This window comes from Heliconius melpomene, chromosome 10 (assembly GCF_056956725.1).
Source record: "Heliconius melpomene rosina isolate 202511_hmr_F chromosome 10, ASM5695672v1, whole genome shotgun sequence".
NCBI classification, from domain to species: domain Eukaryota; kingdom Metazoa; phylum Arthropoda; class Insecta; order Lepidoptera; family Nymphalidae; genus Heliconius; species Heliconius melpomene.
The window spans coordinates 2,941,259-2,967,570 of NC_140398.1; the positions used below are offsets into that span (position 1 = coordinate 2,941,259).

The 26,312-nt window shown below is 31.4% G+C and overlaps 1 protein-coding gene across 2 annotated transcripts in view; it reads right to left on the minus strand.

Annotated features, from left to right (window-relative positions):
- Positions 1-20,648, minus strand: part of LOC146535161 (multicopper oxidase 3-like) — an 85,269-nt gene extending 64,621 nt beyond the window's left edge. The window contains exon 1 of one of the 2 annotated variants that reach the window (XM_085192339.1): positions 20,509-20,648. The gene's annotated coding sequence lies outside the window, so the exon portion shown is untranslated. Of the gene's footprint in view, positions 1-14,599; positions 14,974-20,508 lie in introns of those variants that run through there. The other variant, XM_085192341.1, reaches the window with a different exon arrangement.
- Between the last annotated feature and the right edge of the window lie 5,664 nt (positions 20,649-26,312).

Genomic DNA, 26,312 nt, shown 5'->3' on the forward strand with positions numbered 1-26,312 from the left:
AATAACAAACCAAATTAATATATGAGATATGATATAGAGGCCAGTAGCAGTAGTAAGCGCGACAGGTTGTGGATTCGATGCCCACTTGAGAAAACGTTGAGAAAACGGAAAAATAAAGTAAACAAAATATAATGATTTCTTTATTGGCAATGAGGCAGAGCGCGACACTGAGTTTTGCACTTAACACGCAATACTGGAAGCATGCGTGATTACTAGAACGGGGAAGTACTAGGAATAGGGAATACTAGGTTCCCAGATTCCGTCTGCCTATCCTTATATGTGCAAGATAGAGCCATCAACCGTCCCACAAAATACAATAAATAAATATACCACTAGCAACTTTCAAAAATGTAAATAATACAAAATAATCTCACAGGATTAAATATGCCATAACAGGATGGCAATAAAAATTCTCATGTAAGATTTACTCAAAAATCGTCGCCATGTCGCAACTGTTGGCGCCAACATTAATATGTGAAATATAGAATACACTATTGTAAAGATACATTTATAAAGGATGTTTTTTTATTTTTATATAATTTTCAAAAATGGAAGAATGATTGAGAAAAATAAGAAATAAATCATTATTTGTAAATATTTTGATTTCTTGGCGTTGAGTTCCGCGAGTTGGGGAACGGAGTGTCTATGTGTTCCCTCTGCCTACCCTGCTGTGTGCGGGATACAGCGTGAAGCTGATTATTATTATTTTTTATAGTCATATAATAATTTATTCATTGCAAATATAATAAGCGTTGACAAAGTCTGGATAAAAATATTGTGAATGTACGAAAATGAACTTTTTTTTGTGGAAATCTAGTGTTTAAACACTCCATTCCCTATTGGGCTTTAACCCATTCTAGAGACATTACAAATCAGTGAGTGGCGGAATTCAACGCCGTGCTTTTTCTTGTTACCAGAGTAAGGAACAAAAATGAATCATTCACTCGAATGGGAACTTACACTCATCGCCCTTACACGCAAATGCTGTGGCACTGTACCAGGATGGCCTCATTTCTTATTTCTAAATTATATTAATTTCATCTCGTAAGTCACATCCGTTTTAAAATATATATTTTTAACATTTACTTAAAAGGTGCAAATGCTTACTATTACGAGAACATTATTTGCTTTTCTTACTTATTATTCACTACGAGCGAGCAGTAAGTAGGTGATGGCACACGTAAAGTTTCATATAAAATTTTGATTTTGAACTTTGTATTTTAACGACGATAATAAACCGCGATCTGACATGTTAAATAAAATGACTAAAAATCCTTATAATTTTTTTTTTAAATTTATTTATATATTTATCAGTGAAAAAGAGTTGATTATGGCTTCAAGTATCGTATGCTTAGGCTCTATATTTACAATTAAGATCAAAAATCAAAATTGCATATTAACATCAGAAGACGCGCTGAGTTCTTCAAGTAATGAAACTGTTTATTTTAAAAATCTTTATAGATAAGCTTATTTACTCGAGAGAAGTTAATACGGAATACTTAAATACCTACGGAAATTATAAGAACTCATTGAAATCCTAACAAAACTCTATCCTCGACATTTTTTTATACCTACACATATATGCAACAATATTAAGTAAATCGACACAGTTGTTACTTGTTCTAAAGTTTTTCACTGAGGTCCTACGAAAATTCAACAATAATAACCACTGTACGGCAACTATTAAAGTAATAAATTCACTTTAAACTCTGTAACATTTTAAAAGTCTACTCTATGATACTTTATGATTTTTCTTCTCAGAAAGCATATTTAAGATGAAATAACGTTAAACATGAGGCCATCTTTTTAAATACTTAAAAGTAAAAACTTCGATAAAGAGAACTTACACCAGTGTGGAAAGGACTTAATAGTTAACAGTATGCAAATTTTTAAGTTGAGACTTAAGTGTAATAAAAAGTGCTTAAACTATTATGAAACTTGGAACCAGTGGAATAATTCGCGAACAATAATAATTTAAGTAGTATTATTACGTTCGTGCTGAGAACAGTTTAATAAGTTCTATAGAAAATATGTAATATTTTTAATAAAGTTTTCTTTTTTCTCGGATATCTGGGTAGGCAGATGAAACCTAGTGTTAAGACACTCAGTTCAAAATTGGTGAATTAGTAATGAGAATACACTAAAATGAAATAAAAGGATAAAATTAATTTTCGACATCTATAGGTTGTTACAAAATGATTTCCAAGTTATTATAAATATTTTAGCTACATGTTACCTCGTATATTCTATATTCTACTGAATAGGCCCAAGTGTTAAGAGCCTCCTTTTCCCATCCACTGCACAATTTTCAAGACATTGCAAGTGTCTTAACTCAACGCCATGTTTATTTTTGTAGCCAGAGTGAATTGATGATCAATAAATGAAAATTACCGACTACCGTCGCGTTTATAGATAAATTATGTGTTTATTACACAGTCTACCTAGACAATCATTTCAGAAATGGACTTCGGATCTCTAATAGGTAATTCACCTTTACCTCATCTTAAGAAAAAACTAATAATTATTTAACAAATGACTAACTGATGACATTTAGAATAAACATTGGCAGGAAGGCAATCGGTAAAATCTAAAACACAAGGGATTTCCGATGAGTACGTGATCATATAGTGGAAAAACCGTGGGCTCTCACTTTAGGTTATTTTAATATATATTCTATTTAACCACCTTGAAAAAAAGAGGTATTAGATAGACATATTTGTGATATTGTTGGAGGGGGTTAATTTTTCAGTAGGGATAACTATTTTTTTAGGCTTCCAAGCACGCACATAGCGGAGTAGGAAGAAAAAAGTGGAAAGAAAAAAGAAAGAACTTGAAGAAAAAGACAAAAATGATATTCTTTTTCTTCATTAATTTAAAGCCGTAAGCTCGAATTCATTTTTCATCAATTCGTGTTTTGTGTTGCCAGAGCTTTGAAATAACAATATTTCATTCTTCTGAGTGGTGGAGTCCTCAACCATGGCATTGACGTTTAACTGTAAATCCTTCGGTTCTTCCACTGGATTTCTGGTTCCACTTTGGTTGATCTATATAAAGTTTCCATTTATGTTATATCATTTAAGTTGACTACAATGACATCAAAAAAGTTCTAAAAGAAAAAATATAATATTTTATCCACTTCACGCTATATCCTGCATATGGTAAGATAGGCAAAGAGAACCTAGTGTTAAGACACTCCATTGCCCACTTTCGATTGATTTTCGAGGCACTGCGTGTTGAGTGGCCGAACTAAGCATAGCGCTTTGACTTGTTACCAGAGCAAACAAATTTCCCCAAGTGGGATCTGAACCCATAACCGTAGCGCTTCTCATTACAGGCTTATTATACCAGTACGCCACTACGACTTCCAAAATTCTCCCTCTCCATAATTTATTAATAAAAATACTTATTATTATTTATCTTCAGAAAAGTCTAAAGAGAATATCTTTATGTCCTAAGATTACGTGACCGAATACCATTGCCTTCATATTTTCCAGAGTGAAGCACGTGACGAATACAATTAAGGAATAGCGCTATTAAAAAATAATTCAAACAACTCACGTAGATACCTATCGATTATTATGGAGATTAAATAAACATGGCGGTTTCGCTGGCTGTTTCGAGAATTTTTTTCGATATCTGGGTTCCCTTTTAACACTGGGTTCCCTCTGCCTACCCTGCTATGTGCGGGATACAGCGTGAAGCTGATTTATAATAAACACATTTTTAGCGATACACTGTATCCCGCACACAGCTGTAGGCAGAGGGAACCTATCAACCTAGTGTTACAACAACTGTGTGTGACAATCCGTTCCCTATTTTCCTCCGAATTGTGGAAGCATTGCATGTAGAGTGCACTCAACAGAGTGGCAGAACTCAACGCCGTGTTTTGCCGTGGGGATCGAACCCAGGCCCAGTCGCGTTTACAGTCACTTGAGCCCTGTGCCACTACTGGCTTCACTTAACACTTGTCTCCAGGATGCACTATTGCAGAACAATCAATGTAATAGCCAAATGATATCATTGTATGACATAAGATGGTATAATAATTCAACCGCTAGCTTTGTCTCCAAGTCACGTTGTATTAAGTATAATTTGAGAGGCGAAAGTTAAAGTCTAAGTCATATTTAACGAAAAAACGTTTGAAAGTTACAAAAAAAAATATTGATAAATATTCCTAATTTAAAGGAGTTATTTTTTAGCTTCATGTTGTATGCCATAAATAGGAGGGTAGGCCTAGGGAAACCCAGGTTAAAACAGTCCATTGCCATTAACACATTTCCGTTCCCCACTTTCCGCCTAATACTCGAGATAGGTATGGCGAGATAGGCACAGCATGATGATGCTTACAGGTTCGATTCTCAATCTGCGGAATTAATTATTTTCATTTGATCACTCTGATAATAAGACCGAGTGCGGCGAAAACCTAGGGTAAAGTCGGAGTGTATGAACGTTATATTCTGGCCTGTTATGCGCGATAGAGTTTTAACCTAGACAACATATTTAAATATCCGGGTGGTGACTTACGGCTGATGAGAGTAAAGTAGAACCTATTGATGTTCATATCATTTTTTTGACAAGGAACTTGAGATTACCACTTAGCCACAGTCTGTAGTGTATTAATCAGATAGATGATACATATCTATGGCATATCTATGAAATATTTGTAAATATATGCAAAGGAGATAAAATATTGGATTAAACTGCTTCACACTTCACGCACAAATTATCTATTTTATTCTGTTGTTTTTTAGGATTTGTTGTTGTTGTTGGCGGTAACAGAAATATGTGAACTGTGAATAATAATAATCAACAGGGTCCTATTTAACCCCTAAGGTACAGCACCTTAATAAAATACGAAAATTAATTTGCGATCGGGAATTGAACCCAGAACAGTCAGTCAGTGACTTCAAATGCGTCATATTCAAACATAATATGTTTATATTATAAGGTACTTAAGTGAGGACAGACGGCTTAAGTGTACTCAAACTCACAATCGTTAGCTTAACTATCGTAAACACTTAACAGCAGACAAAAACATAATAAATCAATACACTGTTTTTTTTCTTCTTGTCAAATCAGTACGGACGCCCTTAATAATTGTTGAATAAGTTCAAAATAAAAAAAATCGAAAACAATAAGATTGTTTTTCCAGATATTTCTCTCCAGCGACAGCTAAATAGTTAATGAAACTAACCGTATAGGTAACTTTAAGTAACTTATAACCGTCGTGGCATAGCAGCACAATGTCTGGCACAGTGTAAACGCGACTATTGTGAGTTCTATTCCCACCCGAGTGAATAAAATATTTTCATTTCTTCGCACTGGTAAGAAAAACACGCCGTCTTAAAAATTTTACGTAAAATAGGGTACGAAGTTTTTTAAAATTGGGTCTATTTGTCTACGTTTTTGAATGTGGGATACAGTGTGAAGTAAAAGAAATCTCAGTATCACAATTATAAGCAAGAATCAATGTAACTTATAGTTTTCAATCCAAAAAAAGAACTGAAATTATACCTAATAGGTTTATTATATTTTTATTGTCAGTCGACATTTTTATTTGGAGTATTACTCGTATTTTAAGTACTACCTGCTAAGCTACACTCTCATGAATGCCGTATAATAAATCAAGTTTATGTGACGGTAGAAATATTTATTTAAGGAAGTTACTGCTGCTAACTTAGAGGATCTCTGCCACCGAATTTGCATAAAATCTTCTTAATACACGCTTTTCTTGCTAAAATTAAAATAGTATAACTTAATGTTTGGGATAATTCTATTATAATATAGAACTTGAATTGACTATAACTAAAAAATATTGTCCTAAATTTTATAAGAAAGGCAATGTTTTTGGTAATGACTTTTTTTTATATAATTGTCTCCTATCTACAAATTTTTACGTAATACGTTACGTGTACTAATTTAAAAAAAAAACAAATTTTCGGAGTAATTTTTAAATTAGATTTTAAATTAGATGTTGAAAAGTAATTTAAAATGTTTTAAAAAATATATTTCTATAGTAAAGGTAAAAAAATATAATTATATAATAAAATTTTTATCATAATTTTCTTAAAAAGTAAACCTATATAACATTCCATTAAAACAATACCAACCAACAAGCTATAAGCTACTTTATATATATTTTTTAATATACTCGTATATTTGACTAAAATTCAGAAACATCGGAATGACCTGAAATTTTTTCACTTCACATAGTCTGAAGCGTCATCCACCCAAAAGGGGTTGAATTCTAAAGGACCCTTCCTTTGTACTCGCTTACATTATATGTACAGGGAAATTTTGTGAAAAAATTTCAAGTTCCTAGATTGAGTGGTAGAGATTTTACATTGACGTCTCAGTTACTTTATATTTTTTTACATTAATTCAACTCTTCGTTCGAATAGTAAATAGAAACCTATCGTCCAATAATTCTTATATCATGTGTTTAGGGGGAGTCAATTAAAACTTAATTATAGTTATAAATGTTTAGCAACTACAGTTTAAGAGGTAGTCGTGGCCAGTTGTACAGCGAGTGCCTGTAAACTCGACGTTTGTAGATTCCATTCCCGCTCTGGGCAATGAATTATTAAAATTATTATTAATAAATAAAATATTCAACAATATAAGCTAAAATGAAAAAAAAATCGACAATATAAGTTAAAATGAAGCTTAACGTAATAAATTTTGAAAATAAAAAAAAACATTATGAAATAAAGAGCGGCGTTGAGTTCCGCTGCCAAAGACAACAAATGAAAATAAATTAATTCTTATAATCTTATCAACGAGTAGAAATCATATCGTATTATACACATTTGTATTTATTTATATTAAAAAGTAAACAGTATGTTAAATGTAAATATAACTAATTGGCATCGTATTCAGAATATATATCATTTAAACGAACGAAAATCTTTTATATTTTTAGCGATATTAAAATATTTGCACGCCTTTGTTTGCTGATGTAGCAATTACTCTAAAAAGTTAAATAAAATTTATTTTAATTTGGACAATATTATATTGCAAGTGAATTCATTATATTTTTTAAAGCCGTGGTGGCACAGCGGCACAAGTGTGTGACTGTAACGCGATGGGTGTGGGTTCGATCCCCACTCGAAGAAGTGAAATATTTATTTACGTTCATTTCTTCGTTGATTTCTGCCAATTAACACGCAATGCGCCTAAATTCGGCAGAAAGTGGGGAAGGGAGTGTCTGAACACTAGATTCCCTCTGCCTACCCTGCTGTGTGCGGGATACGGCGTGAAGCTAGCGTGAAGTGAAGTCCAGAATATATATGTAGAATAAGATAATATAATATAATGCCTCGATGGCCTCAATACTACAAATTTTGTATAATTAGAACAATCCATAAATGATTAAGCTTACGTCACGAGTCACACGGAGAATCAAGTTTCATACTGTACGTATTTGACTATCTGACCTATATTTTAGTATAAACATTATGATTGTATCAAATTATAATGTTAATCTTTATATCTTTGTCTATATATTATTGTATATACTCATGTATAATGTAAGCACAGCGGCTATGAGTTTCATTTTCACTCGGGGAAATATATTATTTTCATTTACTTATACAATAAGCGGAAGGACATACAAAGTGTCGTAACACTAGGTCCTCTCTACTATTCCGTCGTATCCTGCTGCTGCTCATACATATAATATGTGAATATTTTGGAAACATGGGAACATAGTATTAAGGCACTACGTTCCCATTAGGACTGAGACTGAGAGAAGAATTCCAGAGACTGCTTTGAGTTGAGTTTGAGGTTGAGTGGCAGAACTCATTTACATATTATAAGAATTATATCTATTATTTCTTTACTAAAACAGAAAAATGTATCTATAAAAAAATTAAATCTTTTTAATTATTTTTTTTTTACCACCGATAAAAAGTTATACATTAAAATATACAAAAATGAAGAAATAATACTTACCTTCTCCTTCTTCTACCTTCACTTTTCTATTGCATTCACATTTAATATAATACATGTATAAATTTTCCTCTAAGCTAAACTGAAAATCATATGCCAGGTGAGCAGATGTGACTGGAAACGCGCTTAATTTGCCTTTTAAAACATACCTCGTTAACATATTTAAGTGGGAGAAAATTAACGTTTTACTAACTATAAAAAACACCACGTAAATTAAATAGTGTGTTTTTCTAATAGCCACCGTTCCCCAAGCACCGATCAATTTTCGAGACATTGTTTATTGGTTCAACAACGCGTTTTGTCTTATTACTATAGCTGGAGAACGAAAATAATTTATCCCCCCCAATGGAAGCCGAACCCACGACCGCTGCGTTTACAGCCATTTTATTAATATTGAACTTGGCTACCATTTTCTATGTTTTTAATCGTTTTTAATAGAGATGAAGCATTTAAATTCAATTATAATTAATCAAGATACATAATGCTTGTCCACTCAATTATCCACTCCCGTTCGATTAGGATGTTTGTTCAGGCTCTTAAATGGTGGGGGTGGGGGTTGTCACTCCTGACTGCAGGGTTGATTGTTGTCAAATTTAATTAAAATAGCTGTCGAATCATACTTATTATACGTGATTTTAGCGATATAATGGATGAGTATAGGATAGCCTAAGGACTACCTGTTAAGTAACAAAAAAATTGCTGTATTATTACCTACAGCGTGATGCTAACTTCCGACCAAAAACATTTACATGTAAAATATATTTGTTAAACATAAGATACTTGAGTGGAACAAATCTTAATATATTCTTTAAGTCGATTTAGAATAATTAGCGTTACAAAGAACATAATATGTAACGTATGGTAAATTGCACCGCACAAATGAACTCATTAGTTTATCTTTATCGTTCCAATATGTAAGAAATAGCTAATGTCACGTACAAATATGTTTTAATACTTTCAGGACGGCGTGACAAGCGTGTCACTGTAAACACGATGATTGTGAGTTCGATTCTTATTCGGGGGAATGAATTATTAATTATGAATATTTTAATTTCTTTGCTCTGGTACCAAGGCGTTGATTCGGCGGAATGTAGAGAAATTATAGGGAGTAATTGATAATTCCTTTGTAAATAACTTCATATTTGAAATATAGAAATGGCTACTGTAAGTCCTCAGGGGACTTAAGAATTTAGTCTCTTTGTCGCGGTTTATATGTAGGCTTTTGAACTAAAGCTTGAAGCTTAGCAACTAAATACTCAGTTAGACATAAAAACATTAGGGTTAGGTTATTATGTAGAACCTATTAGTACCTTTAAATCATTAATATAAATTTTGTGTAATTTCTAAGATGACGGATGTTGCCATCTTAATATAACAACACGATTATCAATTTTGTATTGTTTTAAATTTAATATTATTATTATTTTTATTATTTTATAGATGACTAGTTGAGTAAATTTAAAGATATAGCATGGTGCAAAAGCACAAGGGTGTGACTATAACGCTATGGATGTGGATTCGATCCAGACTCGGGGGAATGAGGTAGGTAGTTATTATTTACTAATATTTTCATTTATACGCTTAACAAGGAAAGTCGCGGCGTTCAGTTACGCCACTCAATATGCAATGTCTCAAAATTTGGAAAGCGAAAACTAGAATAACCCTGACCATATATCATATATCTTTACTTCCTACTAAAAACATAGAAAGACACGTGGCCACTGTCTATATTATATTCTATATCCATACCAGACTCCCGTATGAATCGACATATAATGCTCTATCACGGCTAGCCACGTAACTGAGCTCAGTCAATTGCACAAATTGACTGTAAGTACAACGTGAACAATCATCTTGACATTCCTCTTTATTCCCACGTTCGGGATTTAGTGTGGGTGGTTCATGTTAAATGGGATACATTTGGTTTTGAAAATCTCAGCAAAATTAAAAGAAGAATAGGGAAAAGGTTTTTTTTTGTTAGCGTCATGCTATCATGACCGGGGTATAGATCCCGCATACAGCAGGGTAGGCAGGGGGAACCTAGTATTAGACAATCCGTTCCCCCATTTTACGCCGACTTCTGGTGGCTTTGCGTGTTGAGTGTCGGAACTTAACCAGCACTTTGTCTCGTTACTCGAGCAAGGAAATGAAAATCTTAATTCCCCGAGTGCGAATCTAACTCAGAACCGTCGAGATTGCAGATGCTAGGCCGTTGCGCTACGACGGCCTCAATACTAAATGTAAATAGTTAGGTATATGAAAAACTGTTTTTTTAACATCCAAATATTTTTTTTAACTAATTATGTATAACTAAACAGACAACAAGAACAATAACTAAAAGAAAATAATTCAATAACTTAATTGTTTAAGTGTTTTTCGAATTCTACGTCCTAATAGTGCCGGGTCGACAACATCTATACAGACACAAACATTTCAAAAATATATCTTTATATAAAAAATAAAACCTATTTACTTCTAGACAAATCCATGGGATTACACTAGTGAGATATATATATAAAGAGGAATCCTATTACAATATCGTGAATCCTTATCAAAGACCTTAGCTCTTATTAATATCAATGTCTCGACGTCATTCAAGTTCATTGTTGAGTTCTTGTTTTAATATGGTTTTACCGATAGCTTCGAATGTGATATGATAAGATAAGATTTTTTCTTTAATATATTATTCTTAATATGAATGGTAATCTTTCGAGGAGTTTCTTGAATAACTGCTATCTAGAATATCAGATATTCCCCGTGTGGGATACTGCGTAAAGCTAATAAATACATTTTAAAAAACTATTTCAGAAAAGGTTACAACTGTGGTTACATCGAAATCATTAGCGTGATATAATATCATCGTTAGACCATGATAGGATACAAATGTGTGAAAATACAAAAATATTTTACCATTTAGTAGTTCCTGAGATTAAATCGTTCAAAGTCGGTTTAAAAAAAGGGGCACATAGAGGGAACAATTCTCCACTTTGAACCTAATTTTTGAGATATCGTCAGTTGAGTAGCGGAACGCAATGGCTTCCTTTATCTTGTTAACCAATCAGGGAAATGAAAATTATTTATTCCTCCAAATAAGAATCGAATCTCCAACCGTCGACAGTCAGACCACGACGATTTGAAATAAATAGAAAAATCTATACTCTCTCGTATTTTCCTCGAGCCGTTACAAAGACCAGTCTCTCGTAGGTTTACATTAATAAATAGCTAACTAATTGAGTCTTATATCACCTACGTCGTAGTATTGTATGGCGATCAGAGCAATTGATCCATTGTACCGCTTGTTACAGCATAATCTGAAGGCTATCCAAATTATATACTAAAATAGCTTCATTGATGAGGAGTTGGAGAAGCGTAGTATATCGGAAACTGGAGTAGCCGTATATAAGAAAAATATAGAATATAAGTGTTCGTTTGCGAGGACTTTGAAACATGGAATCTCATTTTTTTCCGTTCCCGTAGAAATTTCGGGAAATTGTTTTTTGGTTCTTTCGTATACAGGCCTTAGAATTTTCGACTGTGATACTTAATGGTTTGATTCTCGAACGGCATACAAGAGTGGTTTATTAGTTTTAAAATATCTAGTAATTATTTTATATAATCAATAATATCAAGTGATAGGCATACTACAGTAAAAATATATGAAATATTTATTATATTGGCTACCCGTAGTAAAAGGTATTAAGGTATGGTCTATTCAAAGAAAATAATTAGAGAAAATATCGTGAAACCATTTCAATATAGAGCCATTGAAATTTGAACGGATCGAGGGCATATCGTTAAAGATAATATTCTAAGAACATAACTACACACTACTAAGATATCGTATTACAATCACGAAGTCTTACAAAATATGGTTAGTGTGGGTGTATAAAAAAATTGATATTTCAGTTTTTTACGACCATTAAAAATTTGTTTTTTTTATGAAGTATGTAATATAAAAAATATATTTGAAGCTATCGTAGCAAAATAGATAGTTGACGGATAATCGCGATACTTGTGGGTTCGATTCCCGCTCGGTGCATTGAATCGTTTTCCTGTTCTATTATTACAATGTGCGGTTGAATTGCAACGTATCTAGAATTCGGGCAGACAGCGGAAAATGGAGAAAACACTACGTTCATCTTAGTTTCTCTCTTTCCACCCTGCGATGAAAGACGAAGCTTGAAACTTGGTAAAATATCATCATTCGGTTACAGAAGATAAATATTTATCCTATATCTTATAAAACAAAGTCGCTTTTTGTGTCTGTCTGAACTTTCTAACTCTTCTTCTTCTAAACCACCCAACGGATTTGGATGCGGTTTTCACCATTAGGTCGAGTATTTCTCAGGGAAGGTTTATATATAGTTTATTATTTATACATTCTTATGTAAATTAACATAAATACGATAAATGTGTATAAAGTCCTACCCGCTGAGACACTTTCGCGCATGCGCTGCTTTAATGGTAAATACTACATGAAAAAAATGTACTGGAGTATTGTTCCTCTTAATAAGATCAACAAAAAAGTCTGCGATGGCATATTCGTATCTTTTAAGAATAACGTGTAGTGATCATATTTCTGTCTAAAAATAGTAATTTCAATATATTTTTTATTGTGAGGGATATTTTTCCATAATGGTATTAATCCTTATCCTTTAAAATACTTTATTAAATTTCTACGTTAAACGAAGATAAAATTTTCTTTTTAAACTATTTCGAAATTGCGAATAGTTTTAGAGAAAAACGCATTTAATTATTGACACATCACGCCGTTCACACATCAACTGTATCGAGTCAAGTTTCACTTATCCCTTACTCTCAGCATATAAATAAGTAGTTACGTTGGCCATTTAATGTAGACCAAAACTGTCTTTTACTGTTTTTCATTTTAATAAGTACTTTAGAAGTTGTTCCAATATCAAAAAAATCCTTGCTGCGAAACGGCTCGCCACTCGCCATGCGTCCGCCGCGTCCGCCTGCCTTACACGCATCGGTGGTTCAGTGGTAGAATGCTCGCCTGCCACGCGGGCAGCCCGGGTTCAATTCCCGGCCGATGCATTCTATTTAATTTTCGTCACAGGCAGCCATGTAGTGCTTGCTTTTCATCAGGGACAGAATACGCTCTTCAGCATTAACCACAAGCTCGAAAAAAAAAAACCCGCCTGTCTCAATAGCAACGAAGATTTAGATGCGTTTGCACGTATTGGATAATTCGAGTTGAATGTATTATTTAATGTCATTTAACTATCTAAAAATAGTAATTTAAATATATTTTAATAAGTACTTGAAAAGATTAGTAGCACTAATTTAAAATTACGGTACCTACTAAAAAATCCTTGCTGTGTAAAACAATTGGAAAATACGAAAATGCGGGTTGCATTAGGGTTTAATTAATTTTCACATTATCTTAAGTGCTTTGCAAACATACATTATATGAATAATCCAGTAGTAAAAGCGGGCGAAGCCGCAATAGGGTCGCTAGTAACATATAAATATACAATGTGTGTAGATGAATAAGTGAATGGCCGTGACGGTCGAATGTATTGAAATCCTTTTCAAAGTTTAATTTTTTTCGAAATTTATATATTTTTATAAGGAAATAAGTATATGAAATAGTTATACATAAAAATAAAATAAAATTATAAGGCCCTAGTAATAAGTTATTTAAATACATTATATGTTAAGAGAACGAGGTACTTAATTAGTAAGTTTACTACATCACATTTTAGAAGTCAAGTAAAATGCTAAAAGTCCAGTTTTTCAAGTCCTCAAAATAGGGGATTTCTGTAGTTGACTTAAATACAATATTGGATACGTGATATCAATAGCTCCTGCTTTGAATCCGACCGGAACTAACATTTGTATAGTCGCTTCCACACTATTCTTCCTGCATAGATGATAAACATGGTTTAAATATAAGAAGAACTCTCAGCTTCTTAAATTATATTTAATTTTTGAACAGTTATTCCACATTAAGTATAGAGAAACATTTTCAGTCAGTCAGTAATGTAATAGGAAAAAAAAAACAGAAAATATTTTTAAAAAGTACTTAGCGGAATAAAAACTCGCGTATAAATTAACTTTATAATTGTTGTAAAAAATAAAAAATCCTATCAAATTATTTGGAAGGATTATTAGACTTAGGATTAAGGATTTCATATCATCATCCATCACTTATTCATCCATCCATCCAGCTTCACCCTGGATCTAATTCAAATTCTTAACAAAATATCTCATCTTACAAACGATAATAGTAAATCTATTTTCCTCAGTAAATATATATAAGGCACGTGATAAAGATAACAAAATATTAAAATTTACATATTTGTGTAGTAAATGTATAGATATCTTGTCTAGTACTGTGACGTCACGTCACGCACTGTCTATATTTTGACATTCTAGATATTTTATACATCACTCGAAATGAAAGTGGCCTAACTCAAAAATAGATATTTTTTGGAAAATATCATTTTAGAATGGGCCTTTTAGTGGAATATATAATATAGTTATAGAAATTTTGATTTGAGGCGTATTCTTTCCAAAGGTATTAAATATACATAGATGTAATTTTGCTCTAAAATAAAATATCTTAAATGAATATGATAACAAATAAAATAATAGGCTTACATATTAATAAAGAAAAACATACCTTGGTAGTACAGTCGCTGTTGATATGTGAAATTCTCTCAAAAAAATAAATTTTAAACAAAACTAAACTAAACAAAACAATCTAATTACACGTAGCTAGATTCTATCGAGAAACGGAGCTTCTTCTTAAAAATTTTCATCTTCCTCTTCACAAAGGGATCCACTGTGGTAATAACTACTTCTTGTGTCACAGAATAACAAACTAAATATTACTTGGACTTGTAAAATGAAGACTTAAATGTTTGGAAGCACGTTAAAAGGATATACTGGTGTATTATTTATATTGGAAGATTAGTCTTTTATTGGTGTAATGCGTAAGACATGCCCACGCTCGCGCGACGCGACTGAGCGATCCTTTCGTACTCAAATATTCGCCTTAATAATTTAAGACCGGTACGGAGTGTGTGATATAGGGTTTGTATGTGGAACTCGGTGTCACTTAGTGTACACTGTAGGTACATCCGCAGGGATCTACATAGAGATGTTACGTGTATATGTGTTTTTTTATGTATTTTTTCTTTTTATTGTTAGTAGATACGTATAATTCTTAAAATTACCTGGCCATAGTTATTTCTTAATAATTAAAAGATATTTTAATATTTTTAAACTATCTAGTTTTATGGTTTTAAATTGGCGAAGTACTACTATCCTACTAATCCTACTATTATTATACGTGAGAAAGTTTGTGAGGATGGATGTTAATCAATAATATACATCATACGTATTATAACACATAGACTACAACATATATAAATACTTCAAACAATTTGGCTTTAATAAAACAATAAGTTCAAGCGGGCGAAGCCACGTAAGCCGTTACTTTTTTATATATTTTTAATAATAATAAAGAAATCATATTAGTTATACCACAGTATATCTCGATATAGGATTTATAGATACATAGTAGAGCTCAATAATTTTATTGTGCACTTAATACGCCTACATATTAATCTCTGTTCTGTACCCATTATAGTAGAAATTTGTACGGTCAGTTCCTCTCTACTCTATGTATAGGAGAGACGCTGTCCAAAACAGTCTGTCTGTGTCTGTAGAGACTGAAATTGCAATATCGTATCTAATTATTAATTGTATGAATCGATCGTCTGGACGGAACACTCGTAATTGTGTTTCATATTGATTTTATTGAACATTTATGTAGTTTATTAGAATCTTATTGGTATATGATTACGTGTGAAGTTTGAAAATAATCTTTACAATTAGGATAATAGTATTCTTATGTATATCCTGACTATAGCAGGATAGACGGAGAGAATCGGAGAGTTAAGGCACTCCGTTCTACATATTTTTTGCCAAATTTAATTGCGTGTTAAATCAGCACCTTTAGATGCATGTTATCAGATTGTGCATGATTTAAATACAATAAAAAAGTAATTTAAATTTTATATTCTCCATACTGTAAATCGAACCCACAATCATCGCGACAGTCGGACAGTGTATCACGATGTCACGATAACATACTGTATTATAGATCTAGAAAATCTTTTCTTTATTTTTTTTGTTTTTATTTTCTTAACAAAAGATGTTTAAAACTGTGTTAATAAAATATTTATTTTTGAGTCTCGATAATTGTGGGATTACTTGAGAGCGGGAGTGCCTTAATATTTCCAGATTCCCTCGTTCTACCCTGATATGTGCAGGATAGAGCTACAAAAAAGAGTGAAGCTACAAAAAATATTTATTTTTACACACACCATTCCTTTGTAATGTAATTCCTTTGTAAAATTTGAATTAGAAGCAAAAAAATGTAACTAAAAATATTTTTTTTTGTGAAAAATAACTAAATGCTTATCACTAACTAACGTTTTAGCACGCAGTACTAACTAAATTCATAAATCTCAATAAACCAAGCCTACAATCAATCATCAAGCCTCAATCTAGATAAATATCTGTTATGCGTAAAATATAGACAAATATTATTATAATATTATAAATTTATTATTTTTCATAGAGTTTTTACTCTATGAAAAAACAAAAACGATATTTGATTTAGGAAGTATTGAGTAGGTAGAATTTTGTAAAGTAAAAATTTTATTTAATATCTTTTTATTGACATGGAAACTTGTATATTTGTGGAATAGATACTAGGAAATTTGTTTTACAGTATTGCAAAGATAGAGAAGGTAGGAGAAAGATAGAGACGGTGTGGCGAAGCGGCATAGTATCTACCTATAAACGTGACAGTTGTGGGTTCAATCTCCAATCGAATGAATGTATTATTAAAATTTCGGTAGAGAAAGACAACGCGCACCATTAATTTACGGCACTGAACTGTAAATTGGATGAAAAGCAGGAAAGCGGAGTGTGTAAGCACTAGGTTTTTTCAGTTTACTCCTATATATTATTGAGTGAAGCTAATAAAAGAAGAAAAACTATAGCGCTTAGAACAAACAAATACGATATCCACATTTAAGAAGCAACTCATATCTTTACGATGCAAAAAGATAGCTGTATAAGGCCGGATGGACTTTTGTTTTTCTTCGTCAGCTTCACAGGAACACATGCAAGCAATAATTAAAGTCGAGTTAGATTATCAATCATGTTTAATTTGAATATTTATTACCTATTAGTCGTTTTATTATGGATATAAAAGTTAACCTTTTAAAGATATTTTGAAAATAAGAAATTAAGAAAAGTTTTTTTTTAATTTTAAAGGAAGTGGATAAAATTTATTACGTTCTTATATTTCATAAGACATTTTTAACCTTATTTAAATAAATTGATCTTAATAATTTTAATAATTTCAATAACACTACTATTTTCCTTCTAACAACTTTCATAGATATCTAACATATAGAAGAAATCCTTCAATTCAAAAATTCTGAAAGACAAACACAAGCTAAATGACCTTTGTTTGACAAACAAAAAACAAGACTTAGTCGGATTTGCAAAATCTAAAGTTACAAATCCACCGAGACCAAATACTTACAGGCTAGAGAAAACAAATTTTCAACGCTAAAATCCAAAAATTTCCAAAATAACCTCGTTGGAAAAAGTTTTCTATTCAATACTAGTGATTGTAACAAAATATACTGGACCAGTTGAAACGTTGAAACTTTTTTTAGTAGTTAGACGGTAGCTTCTGCCAATTCTATTTACTATCTGTGTTGCTCGTAGTTTGTAAACTTTCTGCTTATCGAGCATGTTTTATCAATCAAAGCTTAAATTAAACTTCTGTTGCAGTTTAAATTAAGAATAGTTTTGTATGTTGTGCATTTTAAACCCTTTTTGAAAAGTTACGGGGCGACGAGCTTTTCTAAAACTATAGTTGAAATAGATACTGAATAAAAGTTTAATCATTTTGTTTTCCTGTTTACAGCCGCTCGCTTACGTCCCTCATCACTTACTTTTACTGGTCTCACTGGTCTGAACTAGACTGGACATGTAAAGATGTAGTGTATTCAAATCTTTTAAAATTAAAGTTTTTATATTATCAATCAATCCACGTTAATATATTTCCATTTTGAACATATCTATTTTATAAATATTACATATATGTATGTTTTTATATAGTAAAATGTATTTTTAAATCTATTAATTTTACTATACAAATGCAGAAACCAGTTCCAATATTTATTTTATGCGTCTACTATTTTTCATTGAATCTGTTTTACTTTGTAGGACAATAACTTTGGAACACCGGACACGTCGTAAAACTCCTGGCCTGATCCAGCTTATACGTATTTGGCAAGCAATATTCGCCATATATAAGCCATATACCACATACTTACAAATTTCACAACGCTATTCAACAGAGTATTCATATCTACGTATTTAAAAATAATATTTCAATTATTTTTACTTTAGCGTCAGAGGCAGCGTCGTGGTGCAGAGTCCAAGCGTGTGACTGTAAACGTGACAGATTGTGGGTTCGATTTCCACTCGAGGAAATGAAACATTTATAAATATACGTTGAACTCGCAAGAGCAAACTAACTAACTAACTAATTCCACCAATACATAGTCAAGGAAAAAGGGCAGAGCGAGGGAAGAGTTGAAAGGAACTCGCTCAATTCTAGGGAGCAGAGCGGTGTAATTATAAAATGTAAAATTATTTCTTGGTGGAAATGTATACCTATTTTATTTAATAGGAGTCTTTTCTGCCTAAGCATTACTTACTTTAGGCAATAGTAAACATTTTCATGTTTATGTTATTAGTTTAGACTATTTAAATATTTCAATAATTAAGTATATTTAACACTTCAACTTTCAACTTCTAGGTGCGGCTTTGCCCCCGTAGTCAAATGGAAAAACTAAACATAATACATATGTGCTTGAGGTTATTCTAAGGGCACACACAGCGACTAACACCGAAATGACTTCTTTTAATGATGGCCTTTCTTTATAAATGGACTTCAACAGAAAAATATTTATTCAAATCGAACCAGTACTTAGTTCCTGAGATAAGTGCGTTCAACCAAATAAACTCTTTATAATATTAGTAAATATGAATCGTAAAATAAAGTATGTTAAAGCTATAGAAAGTATTTTATTAATTTAGAAATATTTTAACTTAGAAAAAGACTTTGAAGCTAACTTCCCTTTATGGCAAATGGACACGGTGGTTTTAAATGAATACTAACAAAAGAAAATTAAAATAATTCTTGTATTTCTATTCATTGAACTAACTTTGTTGTTGGATTTAATAAGGTTTTATAAGATATTTCATAAGAATGGTAAAGTTATTTTTATGTAAAATTATAACTTACTAATTTCTTAAAATATTCCTTCTTGTGTTTTGGTTAGAATTTTCCTACAGTAAATTGATTTTCAATAGTCCGAATGTCATATCTTAAAATATTTTTATATACAGAAAAATACAGAACGAGGTTGACTTTTGATATTAAAAAAAATTGCCTCTTTACTATAAAGTGGTGCATGCCATTAGGCATTATTAGGCACAGTTGAAATTATTCAACTGTCTTTGCGTTGAGTACCGCAAGGCCTAAGCTGAGTTTTGCATTTGTGTGAGTGTATGACGTGCAACTATAAGTATTGTGTATGACGTGACAAATTGTGGGTTCCCATTTGACAAAATGATTTTTTAAATATTTTCATTCCCTCGCTCTGGTGTCGAGACAACTTCCGACGCCCTACACGCAAAGCCTCCAAATCGGCGGAAAGGGTTAACACTAGTTTCCTAGGTCCTCTATGAAACGTGTGAAACTAAAAAGAAAAAAAATATTAAATCTATGTTTATAGGTAGAATCAGTATCAAATGTAAAGAACTCGACTATACTTCAACAAATTCAGAATACATACATAGTTTGTCGATCATATTTCGGCGCATTACGAGCACTCAATTCAATCCAAGTACTAAATTATAATTTACAAACTTGAATTTTACTACCGCCATACTGTATTGGGTGAAAGGAAACGGCGCATAAAGTGTTAATGTTTAAACGTCATCGCCTATTATAGTTTATGATGTGAGAAAGACTATATTACATACATATGTACTAGTAAATAGTATTTGTAGGTTCTTTCATTAGTTTTGGTTTTTTTTTCTTAGTTAAAAAATATTTCACTAAATGAAAACTCATTTGGTGCAACAATGACGTAATTACAATTGATAATGCGGAAAGACTATTTCAAAACACACTTAACTACATTGTATCAATTACAAGTACTTACTGTTTAATATCTTTATGTGGATATTCTTGTAAACATTGGAGTTATGAAAGTTTTTAAATATGTCCAAATAAACATAAAGATGATTTTTTGGAGGATGTAATTACATATATCTTTCTTCGAACAACGTAGAAGTTAAGTGAGTATATTAAAAATATATATCTATAAGTTATTATATTTAAATATTATGTAAACAAAACGAATATTTCTATATTATTTATATAAGAGTAGTTTCAATGAAAAATAATTAACATAAACTTACCTTATTTAACGAATTCTTTCACAGTAACTGTAACACATATCAACTTGCATACAACTATAATTATAAACAAAAAATGGGAAAATTTATGTAAATGTGACAGAACCTAACTCGTTGTTCGTTGGTGTGATGGCTTTTTAAGATATATCAACATCTTGATGTTATCTTATCACATCATATTATAATCGACAACTACTAAGATTACATTTAACTTAGACTATCATTTGTCTTTCCTTGCATTTTTCGGTTATTTCAAATTATTTAATTGTTTAAATCCTATAGATAACTATAAATATAAATAAATAAAATATTTCTTATGAATGAATACATTCTCTTTCTCTGTCTTTAAAAGATTTTGTTGTTTAAGTCTTAGTTGTTTTAATACGTGTTCTATTTCCGTGTTTGAGCTAAGTTAAGTTGACATTAAGCTTAATCTTCTTTTAAGTTTAACTAGATTATGGTAGAATTTAAAATTTAAATGACCCTGCAAGTGACAATCGTTCAAAAACACTTTTTAAAATGTACCGCAGGAAATGTGCCTCTGTACTCTACAAACTCTATCCCAAATTGTAGGATAGACAAAGTTAAGACACTCAGTCCTAAACACCGCTCAATGGCGGATCTAAACGCCGCGCTGGCATACCAAAGCGGGAAAATACATACATACCTACATTCATTATCACAATAATTTTCCCGAGTGGAGATCACCTTCAACCATCGTTGTTTACTATAATTAATGAAAAAAAAAACAAAAAGTCAAACCAAATGACATCATATGAACTATACCATTTCTCCTAAAACGTTGAATGAGTGGCACTCACAGTGTTCTTGTATCAGATAAGATAGAAAAATTTGCTTATCTATTTTGTTTTACAATCTTATATTATTCACTTAAAGTACTTATTTTGTTTATATCAAAGGGGGAAATTCGATAGAGGTTACAGAGTTTTATCTTCTGAAGATAATATCAATAAGACCTTATCTAGAAATTATTGGGAAGTTAACTAACTTCCCAATAATGTGGAGCTCTTTGTATATAAATAAATCTAAAAAAACCGTATTTACATTCTTTTATATATTTACCGGGACAGCGACGAAAATTTTAGTTATATCTTTCCTTTCGTATTCGCCGTGCAATTTAAAGATCTCATTACAGATAAATTTAGATGCCAATTTAAAGGCTCTTATATATCCCTTGATAGAGAAACACAACGGACGCCATTCATAAAATAAGACCAACAAATAACAAGTGTATAAAACTCTAGACGGCTTGGCTCAGTGGTCAGAGGACATTGATGGTTTCAAAAGAGCTGCGTTCGAGTCCCGCCACGTTCGAAATATTATACGTTTTTTAAAATGTATTTCTTTCCATAGTGTGAAATAATTTCTTATAAATGTTAAAAGGTAAAAAAAGGACCTAAACAATTTTAGTAATTGCACCTACCAAAAGTAAAATAAAATAGTACAAATATTTCTTAAGTAGGTATGGCACTGCCAGTTAATGCATGGATCCTCTGAGTAGTTATTGTACATCTGTATTACGCATCAAACGAAAAAAAGCTGAAACCTTTTTTTATACAGAATTCGTACATGCTCCCTCTGATGATAAAGAAGGAATTTCTAAAAACTAGAAATAAAAGATCTTGGAGAAACCAAAGTCACTAGATAAAAACTGATGAATAATATAAAAAATTATATAACGCTAAATATAAAATATTATGAATAATTTTCGAATAATAAACACAAAACTGGCCAAAACTTTATAAAATTTTATAAAAGTTTCTTTGATACAAGTAAAATAAATTTCTTTTATATTTCACTGTTAGACTGTAATTAATGTCATTTGTGGGCGTTATAAATAAAGTAAACCACGGACGACTATGTTTTTAATTTAAGTCCAAGGATCCGTAGTTGTAGGTAATCGTTATGCAAATAATGATAACACAAAAGAAAAATATAAAGTTTTAGTGCTTCACTTAAGTTGCTTTCTTAGCACTTAGAATATATTTGAACGAGCCCTACTGTTTCTTCATAAATTGAAATGTCCCGAAAAATTGAAAAAAAAAATTAACTTCACTCTGTATACCACACATAGCATGGTAAGCAGGAGGAACCTGAGAACCGAGTACGTTTGTAGATATTAGCTACAAAATATTTAATCCATAAATCATTCTTCAATTTGGAACAAAAAACGTATTTTACTTAAGACATTTTATGTTATTACAAAGAAATGAAATATCTTTCAATGACAACGTCTGATACAAAAACGATTTCGATTTCATTATTACTTGAAAACAAAAAAAAACCTTATAAAAATAAAACGTCGTGTCTTTTCACATTTTTCTCCCTAAAAGACAGTTGTTCTTAAAATATACGTATATGTACATATTTTTCTAAGACTTTTGTTTTTTATTTCCTTTTACGTGAAATTGGAAGTCAAATAATGCTATAAAATTATATTTTCTTCCGTCCGTTCGGTATTTACTATGTATATTAGGAAAAATTGTATATTGGATGACGGAATAACAACTAGCTTTCTATAGCCATAAAGACGTGTAACTGTAAAATCGAAGTTGTCGATTCTATTCCCATATGTGGGAATCAATTAAATATTTTTTTCTATAAAGGCATAGAACTGACAAATACTTTAATACTTTAATACTTTAATACTTTATTGGAATACACAAGAAAATTTACACAAGAAACAATTTGTACGATAATAACCGCATTAGTGATACACTGTGTTGCGGCTATTAACGCCCACCTCCCTAGCGTTGCTTAGTAACTATTGTAATTATATGAAACAGCAAAAAATTACCATGAAATACAAAAAAAATAAAATAAAAAAAACTCTTAAAGTAAAATAATATAAAAGTAAGTGGGTTTGTGTAAATTCTTAACTCTAACTAAGTTCCGTCTGCATTTACTACTATATATGCGGGATTAAGCCTGTAACTGAAAAAATGTTCTGTAGAAAAATATTATTGATATAAACATTATCAAAAAGGTGATAATTAGTAATTTCTAGATTTACATATGATGATGAATTATCTATGATACTAAACGCGGCGGAAAGTGGGCAGTGGAGTGCCTTAACACTAGGTTCCCAGGTAGGGAACCTGTAACCTACACTGTATGTACGGTTACAGGTCAAAAAATCTTTGTAAACCTTTGTAAACGAAAATAGGTAGATAGCACTTTTAGCTATTATTTGTCAAAGACATTAGTTTTATTGTACTCCAGCATCCAGACATTGTCCTAGCATGTTACACCTCTAGAAAGAAAATAACTTATCTTTTAATTAAGTCGGATCCACCTTTAATTAAGGAGGCTCCTTTGTAAGAACAATTAATGAAAGGGCTCAGGGTCCACCGTCCAGTACAATAAATTTAACATGCGTCTCGTTCTAACACATTTATTTTATTATTTTTTGTCTCATTCTCATTTGGACTGGTAGACAGAACTCGTTGATGTGGATACCCTATTGAAAATTATTGGACTATAGTCTCAACTATCTAGAATAATATTAACAAAATACATAGTATAAACAATAATTGTTTAAAAAAAGTTAAAAATATCTTTAACATCATATAGCACATTTAGAGACGTCCAGACAGAAAATTTCAAGAATAATAAGTTTGTTAGAAGTTTACTGCAGACGGCTGCGCAGAATTGATGTTAAGAATTTTCTTATTTTTTAATATTTCCTTTCCAAGTGAATGATGCGCATAAGTTCAGAAAACATAAGGTCAGGACCTGTTGACCGTACTGTATACTTTATTCAAGCAGACCTACATACATTTACACTATAAACATAAATATTAGATTTAGTCATAAAATAGAAAAATCCCAGATTTGTGCAAAGTTGCAAAGCTCGTCAAAAGACTAAATTTTAAAGAACCCTACAGGCCTACAGCGCTACTGATCAAATATTTATAGACAGATAGCATCAGATAGCATCAAATGGTTTATTGGTAGCGAACAATATTTAAATAAAAGACAAATTATTATGAACTAATATTTTTTCAGTTTTACTTTCCCGTTCATTTTAAATTTGAAATGCAATAAAATGTTTGTAGCGTGGCGGAGTAATGGCAACATCGCGTGCCCTCGCCCATCAAATAGAGCTTAATAAAAAAAGATAATTTTTAATTTTTTAATATCAGCTTCCATGCAATAGTGCAAATGCAAACGGTATATTGACAAGGTCGTATCTATCAAGATCAAAGCTAGCGAAACAAATAGTTTTAATTAATATAGAGTACTTTTTCTTAGTAGTTCAATTATTTTAAATCCGTTAAGTAATTGGTGATTTGCAATTTTTTTATCTGATATTGTCTAGACCGAAAATCTTCGCTGTACGTTTTTGTTAGGGTTTTGCTATAACTCAGTCTCCAAAATTTGACGGAAAGTTGGGAGCGAAGTGTCTTAACACTAGACTCCCTCTGCCTAAATGCCTGCCTCATCTGCCCGCTAAATGAGGGATACGGCGAGAAACTGAAAAAAAAAATAATATTAACAAGAAACTTCAACTAAGCTATATCTAAAGATAAACCAAGACTGTTTTAACACTGATTTATAATAAAAATATTCGCAGAACTAAGCGACAGTATAAAAATGTTCTTTGCACTTTATATTTTAAAAATATGCATTTCCTTAAGAAGTTCACAAAGTAGGTTTCTTATAACGTAACGCTCTAATAAATTTTAATCTAGCAAAATCTTGTTCCAGCTGCCATAAATAATAGAAAAAGAGAATAAAATACTGACTGTGTAAATTGTAAAAATACCTTTTTATAAAACAAAGCCATTAAGTTATTCATTGATCGCGACTACGGTTTTATTCACTTATATTCGACCAGAAAATAATATATATAAAATACAGGTTTTGTGCTAACTACTTAAAACTATAATTAGTTATTAGCTTGGAACATAACATTTTATGGTCTTTTCAAAAGAAGAATAACAACTAACGGACGTATTGCTTAGTTGGTCAGAGCGCTTGGTTTCCAAGAAACGCACGTTCATATCCCGCTATGCAAATTTTTATATGTTTTTATTATAACTTTTTAAAAAATGTAAAAATACTGTGTTAGTTATTTCGGAAGCATAAGTGCTTTACAAGTCTTAAATTTGAATATAACAAATTGATTATAGGATATAAACAATAAACAAAAGAAAAAATAGAAATAGTATACTTATTACGTTATAAAAACAACCCAAAGCACTTAACGACTCTTCAATCAACGGAAATCTTTCTGGAACCTTTTTCCTTGTACCTATATTTAAGCTGTTAAAAGATTTAAATATCATTGAAAAATAAAAATGAATAAATCTGTAATGAAAAAAATTGTTAAAACTAATATAATTGCTAACAACATACGAATGTACCAATATGAAATCATGAATCTCTATCTCTATATTTATGTTCATTACTTAGTCCTTTTACAAATTTAAATCGGTACAAATGTGTAGCATTTAATTCTAAAAACTTTACTATTTAATAGCATTTGCTAGTAAAAACTAATACAGCTGTAACTTTTAACACTCAAATAATGTTGAATCGTGCTATCTTCGTCTCGAGCCCTCGAGCTCTACTTTGGATGACCAAAGAACCACTCTGATATCAGAGTGGTTCTTTGGTCATCCTCGCTCAACTACCTTGACTTGTGTACCTCAACCACCGCTGGGCTGTAGTTATTGAGAGCAAAGGAGAGTTTGTTTCCATTAAGCTTATGTCTTTGATTACTTAAACCCCTCAAAGATCGTTATACGAACTACTTACCTATTACGTATGTGAAATAAAAA